Here is a 7,646-nt window from a genome sequence, read left to right as displayed (position 1 = left end):
CCTTGAGATCGTGTAACATAATTTACACACATAGAATCCAGAGAACTATTTCTCGTTTTTACTGTAATATATCGTACGAAGGATCACACAATATACAACACACCGTCCAATTGACAATGACGCGGAAATGTTGCCAACAAAGATTTGCGAACAATGCTCGATGTGACACAAGGTGCTTATTTTGAGCGGAATGAGATTGGTCAGAGCGCAGCATTTCGTTTCCTCGAGCGAGCGAGTGAATAAAATTATCAGAAAGCGAACGATAACACGCAGTCTTGACACAGGTACTCGCGACTGAAATTTATAACTTGCGCTCGTTGCGCGCATTCGATAAACCGGCCGTCGAATACGAAGACAGTTGCGTAATCGGAATGTCGCGTTACAATGGCAACGCGACAGAGAGAAAGAGAGAGAGAGAGAGAGGAGAGGGAGAGAGAAGCATCTCAGGATCCCACCTTCGCCTTCCTCGATACTTCTCTCGTCTTCTTCTTAAGAGTTCTCGCGGAAAAGTTAGCTAAGTACGTAGCCGCGACTCTCGTCGCTAAATATTACGACGACACGTTGCGCAACGTTCAATTATCACCTTCATCGTCATTTTTTCGCGTCGCTGTTTGTAACATCGTGCGTTTTACCTTGTCGAATGCTCGATAATCCTGGAATATTGTATTTTTCATCATAGATACGTTTTGCGTCCGTCTAATTATTATTAACACTGGTTGTCATTCTTCCTTCGTTTGTTTAAAAACTACAGAAAAGGGAGAGATCGGTCTCAAACGTTGTTGTAACTTATGAATTTATATATGTATATTTACGTGTTAAATATATAACAAAACTTATTAACTATTAACGTTAATATTCACTTTACGTTTTATTGTATGTTAATTACATCTGGTCTATGCGTAGAGACCGTTATGTCATTCAACGGCTCGCTCGAGTGAAAGTATATAATATAACGAGGCACTACCGATCGCGCGGACTTTACTTGCATCAACGTGAAAAAAAAATCGTGTATTTGTTACCGCGTACCGTGACTAATTTTTGTATTAAATGTAATTGTGCGACGCGAGAAGAGGAATGTGGTGTCCAGTCGTAATTAGAAATACGATAGAGAAGAAAAACGTGATGCGATTTTCGAGTGAGTCGAATACTAGCCAAGCTCGAAATAGGAGTGATTGCGGCATATCAAATTTTATGCCGACAGCGACGTGTTGCTTCGAACAAGAGAAATCAAGAACAACGTAGGAATTAAGCGAAATTAGTTGAAAGGAAGAAAAAACTCTGATTTGCTCATAGTAGAGGAACTACACGATGTTTAATATCGTTACTTGTTGAAAGGAGCATGCGAGGCGTTGTTCGACAATGATTACTTGCTAATAACATCTTGGAATAGAGTTTCATTTTTACAAAACAAAAATATAAATCGTGCTATTTTTCTTGCCTAATTTAGATTAACAGTTTTTTGATAAATAATTATTGAACGGCACATGCGGAACACGCAAGATATATTTGCCAGTTTTTCTTCGACGATTAGTCTCCACTTGATTGCGCTGAAATATCTCATCAAACTGTGTATATATGTATCTGTTTTCGTGAATGCGTTTCAATTGAGTAACAAAAACGCGACATTTAAAAGATTCACGATCTTTTATATCTAACAATATCTCATACGACACTTTCACGTACTTAAAAAAAAAAAAAAAAAAAAATATTTAGATATCGTGTAATATAATTTCATTAACAATAAATCTGTGTCAGATTAGACACAGACAATACACGATGCGCTTGATTTGCGAGCAATTATAATTTGTATTTGTAATTTAAGAAAAGGTCACTAATGCAACGTACGTTTAAAAGCCAGATTTAATTATTGTGATGTATTCTCGCGCTCACATTTGCGACGAGTACAAATATGTGAATTTTTTTCTTTTTTTTTTTTTTATCATAGAACCTTGAAGAGCTCTAATAGTTATACAGGCTTCTGTAAATATTAGGCTGTAGTGCATCGGGATGTAGGTGCAACAATTAGACGGCAGGTGCAGATGGCTGGCGACAATCACGACTGAATCGTTTTTTTTTGTGCAACAGAACGAAGTAACGTTAGTTAAGCAAACCAGAAAATGAAGATAGTGCGCTTTTTATTTGCATTGTTATTTTTTTACTCGTTAAAAATCAATATTCATTGAAAGATATAATCTGCGCGCGATTATTTGTCAGATAAATAAGGCTATTGAATTTTTTAAGTATAGTACATATACAATATTCATGTTGTTGTTGACTACGTGTTGTCGATGCGAATCATGATTGAACAGCTTATCTTATCCAGTATCGGTTATCCAACGCGCACAAATGTTGATAACTTTTTTTTTTTTTTAATCAAACGCTTTCATGTGAAAGATTCTGTTGACTTGATTTTTCGATGACCGATTTTAATCTTGAAATTTATGTATCGCCGATAATCCACAATTGTTGCACTCAATTCCCGGAATGTATATAACCACTGCGTACGTATACATACGCACATGTTAAATAAGAGCCGAGTACACATGTTATGATCTACGCACACATACAATTACATTTAACATTATTATATAAGTATTAACTTTAAGCATTATGTTTGACGATAAGATTTAGCTATGTATGTTAATCATAAAATTTCATGTATATGTATAAATAAAGAAATTATATATTCTGCGTCTGGTAAGTTTATAATTGTATGTGTGTCTTCAAATTGTACTTACTATCATACGTCTTACTTTCTATTTTTCTTTTTGACAGTTTTTAATAATTTAGAACAAAGGGAAAATTCACGCGACGTAGATGTTTTCAAAATTAGCAAAGCTTTCTAAAAAAAAAAATTGTTAGAGTGGATTAACTTAAAGATTTGCTTGTTCGACAAGTGGCGCTACGATCCAGATTGTTTTTACTGTTTTACCGATCGAATGTGTTACTTCAAAGAGGAACCTGAAAGCATCCCATTGTATTTTCTTAGACAATTTTTCTCTCTCTTTCTCTCTCTCTCTCTCTCTATCTCTTTCTGGATAGTTTACTAATGGTAACAATATTCTGTTCTGATTGTGAAATATGTTATCTTTTTCCTACGACCAAAAGTTTCTTTGCTAATGCGAAAATCTTGGTAAGAAAAAAAAATTACTAGTAGCAGAGAGAAGACTAAGAGAAGTCAATGTCATATGAAAAACTGTAATAACAGTGAGAAGAATGAGGGCGGCCAGATTTATAAAAGTTTTTACGATCGCTTTTCCGCACCGTAAGCTAGCGCATGTCCACGAGCGATATGTCGGTGCGCTATGTCTACAGCGTGCGGTTCTATTCTGTGCTATGTGCACGAGTCCAAATGGTCACCTTTAGATGTGTAAGTATATTTGCGAGCGTAGATTTGATTTCTTTTGGAATTTAAAATGACCGATCTGTATGTTTAAATGGTAAGAATGAAATAAAATTAGTAGCTGCATATAAAAATTTTATCACTATTTTATTGGAACCATATGAAGTAGTAATTGTTATTTACAATTTATTATTAGAATACTACTTTCTTTCTCGGATATAGCACGGACTCAAACCGACTGACAGTTGTACCGTGTCTTTCTGAAAGTAGATGTTGCTTCGTAGTTCTTATCATCCACTTTTGTGGATGTGTGGCGCTGAAAATTAGTGGCCTAGAGAAAATACAACGGAATGACCACTCTCAAGCTTTTCTCTGGTTGATCAAACTGTAACAATAGATTAATTACAGCAAAGAAGAAAAAGTAACAATAGATCATGCTTATATCACATACTTTGTCGATGATTGTATAAAGAAATATACATATATAAATAATTACAATTATTAAATTAAATAAAAAAGATTATATTTTAATCTCTTGTATAATTTGCTAAAATATAGATATATTTGAGAGAGAGAGAGAGAGAGAGAGAGAGAGAGAGAGAAAGTTATATCTCTGATAGCTAAAAAAATATAAAACTTGTTAAATTGGTTATTGTTTCTACTTTTACCTCTATTGAGTGTGTCATATTTTAAGTATACGATATAATATACAATATACAAGTATAATAATTAGGTTTTTTGTGTGATAAATAGGAGACAAGAAAGAAAATATAAATAAAAATATATTGTAAAAAGTAAATATTATATTTGGAAATCGATCATTGTTAAAAAAAACTGCGATCATAAAAAATTTGTTAACCGTTCTGGATGGGAAAACATTAAATATTTGCAATCTGCACTCCGTTCCACGACGATAAAACATATAAAAGATTCGAAGTGTGTGTGTGTGTGTGTGCTATAAAAAAATATCAATAGTCTGGAACGAGAGAGAGCCAACGTCATTACGTAATTTCGAAAGCAGAAGGTCGAAAATATTACACAGCGCAAATTTAGGACACGCTCATTCTTTTCTATCGATACTTCAGACACTGTAGTCTGGATATCGGATATCCAATAGACATATTTCTTTAATATTTTTTATAGATTATAATCATATGTATATATACGCTGCAAATACAAATAAAACATTTAAAAAAAACGAAGTAAAAAAAAAGAGGGAAACAAAAATGCAAGAATTCACAAAAAATATGAGTTTACATTTTTTCTCATATAAAAATGTGCAAGTGTAATTTAACATTTTTAAATGAAAAGTTCTGATCAGTATTTGTATTCTTGTAAGACCACTAGTACTTACCAATTTCAGAAATAAAGTACATCAACGTCATAAAGCAACACACTCATTATTGAGAGTAATATACATATAAATATGTATAAATAGCTTCAGACAAGAAAAAGAGAAAACAAGATATTACAGATTCTGTGATACGTCACGTAAATATATTATCTGACAAATTATCAAGACTTCAAGTATTATCGATGTCGTTATAGGAGGAAGATTGTTTCGCATCGCGATCGGACGGGGGAGGGATCTCGCGAGAAAGACGCCGCGACGCCGCGACGATCGGTGCGAGTGAGAGAGAGAGCGTGAGGCGGACATATATGGTCGCGGGGTCCGCGAAGCTCTCAGGTTACCGTTGCGCTAGCGACGGCGCTAGCCGTTTTCAAGATGATGCTCTCTCGCGCGTGTCTCTTTTCTCTCTCTCTCTCTCTCTCTCTCTCTCCCTCTCTCTCTCTCTCTCTATCTGAGAATCTCTTTCTCTCTTTTTGTCTTTGTCTTTCTCTCTCTCTCTTTCTCTCTCTTTTTCTTCTCTTTTCTTCTCTTTCTCTCTTTCTCTCTTTCTATATTTCTCTCTCGTTCTATCTTTTCTCGCCGCATCCTTTTTGTGCTTCAAGCGCACTCGTCTGCCTCCTGCCGGCACCAAAAATACTGACGGTTGTTCCGTAGAGAGACGAGGCGGCTCGAGGAAGAGAGCAAGAGAGAAGCGTTATTTCGAGATTATCGGGATTGCCGGCTTTCTGGAATCGTGCCGATCGTCTCTCTATTCGATATCGGGCGTGTCTTTCTGTGTGATTTCTGCAATTTCGAAATTTTACCCAGTTGAATTTTCTCCCACCCGAGGCTTTTTTCTTTACCTACCGAAAAGGAGTCGGGATTCTGTCGTGGTTCGCACATTCAAATACTAACGCGTTGTTTGTTTGTTTGTTTTTTTTTTTTTTTTTTTTGGTATTATCCGCCAAAAAATTGTCAAGATAAAAATTGAAAACCGTTTAAAGGCGATCATCTCGAGCGCCAACTGTAAAGAGTTCTTAGTCTTTAAGATCCGATGCGTCTGCATTTCTTCGTAAACTAACATTTTTTGGAAACGCATAATCGTATATCTGAGATCATTGAATTTTTTGTTTTCTTGAGCTCTCCTTTCTTTTTTTTCAAGAGAATCGTCGAAATTCTTGAAACACACCTCCGCCGAACATTTGGTTTACCATTCATCTTGCAAGGAGTGCCTGGTTATTTGAAGCTTCGATATTTCAATAAAGCTTGCTTAATTCTATTTTTGAGAAGCAAGTTTTTTTTTAGATTTGTCTGTACATATTATACATATTAGAGACATCATACAGACGCGCGCGCTACGCACATTGATTCAACCCTGAACTGTCACCAAACTGCATAATATTTGACAGCAGTTCAAGTCAAAAAGAACTACTCGCGGAAAAGAGGAAGAAGAACGAAATATTGACGAGAGAGGAAATGCGTTTTGGCGCTTCACAGCGCGCGTTAAAGACATTTTATTTGTCACAACTCAATCTAACACCGAACGTGTAACATCTAATCGATAGCATCTGGAAATCGATAAATTTGAAAATATTCGTCCTTTCTGATCGATATACCTACAGTTTTATTTTTTTTTTCGGATCGCGCGATTGAAACACGCGGCAAATATAATAGGCCAGTGTCTTGTCCTGTCCCTCGCACTCATAACATCTATTTCCAGAACGGACCGACAGCTTTTCTAAGTTTAGAATGGCTGTTCCATATACTTGAACCGTGTTCGCCTACTCTCGGGTCCGCGGTTCTCAGGAGAAAATGCGATAAAGAAACGAACAAATGCGTCATGACAATCGTGTACACGTAAAGAAAGAGAAATTGTTTTCTCTGTTGATCTTTTGCGAAAACAAATTCTTTGACAATCGACATTAGAAGGCAATTTAATTTTCATTTCAAGGTTTAATTAATATCGTTGGTAATTTATAAATTATAGTTACTCATGATTTATCGCGTCAATTAAAATAAAACTATAAGCCAGCTAATTTTTTTACGATCAAATATATTTAAAAAAAAATTTCTTTCTCACGGATTACATCAGCAATTTTGCAAAAATGGAAGTATCATGTGTACGAATTACTGAATAGCAAGAAAATTGAAAACAATTCTATGCAGGATGTGCGAAAAAGATGAAAAACTGTTTGAAGCGCAAAACTTGTTTTCTTCGAGAGACATGATAATCTTGCGATATTAACGGATGCGATTTATCGGAACTTTAAACGAGCCGAACGTAAACAAGCGTGAAAATAGGGTCACGCTCTGCTTGTATTTGTCACGCGTGTGTTATTTGGTTCAAGTGGGATGCGCGTTGCATCAACGTTGCCGTATGATTTGCAAAAAAATTCGCTTCAGCGTCGTCGTTGTTTTTTTGTGATCTTGATGCGAGTGTGTCTTTTATTGTTGTGTAAATTTCACAATGCATTTGCGAAAGAAGAAGAACACTTGCATTTATCAAGATTTTCTCTCTGACATTTTTGTTTTCTATCTCGACTCTCTTCTCGCGATCGTTCTTATAGTTTCGCTTCTGTGAAAGCGCGCGATTTACGTCGTCTGATCGAATTGCTTATTTCTCTTTAGCAAACTCTTCTCGATCGTAAGCCAGTTCGCGGTAACATCGAAAAACCGTTATTAATACTTTCCCAATGAGACGAAGCGAATTCTAAAATTGGTGTATCTTTTTTTCCAAGAAAGTCTAACAAATTGTCAAATGTAACTTTAAATATTGTCATTTGAAGAAAAAACTTGCATTAGAAATTTAAAGAATCGACAATTTGGTGTTTTTGTTTTTAATTTCTCTTCTAAATAAAGAATCGATAATTTGGTTTTTGTTTTTAATTTCTCTTCTGAAAACACTTGGATACTTGATACGGCCATATTGAATTACGACATCAGAAGCAAGAAATCATAGAAATAAATTATATA

The sequence above is a fragment of the Pseudomyrmex gracilis genome, unplaced genomic scaffold (assembly GCF_002006095.1).
Source record: "Pseudomyrmex gracilis isolate BER0280 unplaced genomic scaffold, ASM200609v1 scaffold_46, whole genome shotgun sequence".
Classification (NCBI taxonomy): domain Eukaryota; kingdom Metazoa; phylum Arthropoda; class Insecta; order Hymenoptera; family Formicidae; genus Pseudomyrmex; species Pseudomyrmex gracilis.
Note: the sequence above shows the minus strand (reverse complement) of the source record.